This window comes from Mus pahari, chromosome 14 (assembly GCF_900095145.1).
Source record: "Mus pahari chromosome 14, PAHARI_EIJ_v1.1, whole genome shotgun sequence".
NCBI classification, from domain to species: domain Eukaryota; kingdom Metazoa; phylum Chordata; class Mammalia; order Rodentia; family Muridae; genus Mus; species Mus pahari.
The window spans coordinates 42,107,518-42,107,878 of NC_034603.1; positions in this window are offsets into that span (position 1 = coordinate 42,107,518).

A 361-nucleotide genomic window follows, 5' to 3' on the forward strand; every position below is an offset into this window, starting at 1 on the left:
TTGTGTCTTCAACAGTGCATTTAACAGCAGCTGTGGTTTTTGAACCACAGATTTTCTGTTACTCTGGGAACGTCAGCTGGCTTCCCCTTGGGTGTGTGAATCCTTTCTCCCCTCTCCCTCTGGCTCTTCTATCTCTTGATGTCCTATGCTTTTTTGAGTCTTTGTTCATTTCCTCCTCCTCCTCCTCCTCCTCCTCCTCTTCCTTCTCCTTCTCTTCCTCCTTCTCCTCCTCCTCCTCCTCTTCCTTCTCCTTCTCTTTCTTTCTCCACCTTCTTCTTTTCTTCTTCTCCTTCTCCTCCTCCTCTTCTTCCTCTTCCTCTTCCTCTTCCTCCTCCTCCTCCTCCTCCTCCTCCTCCTCCTC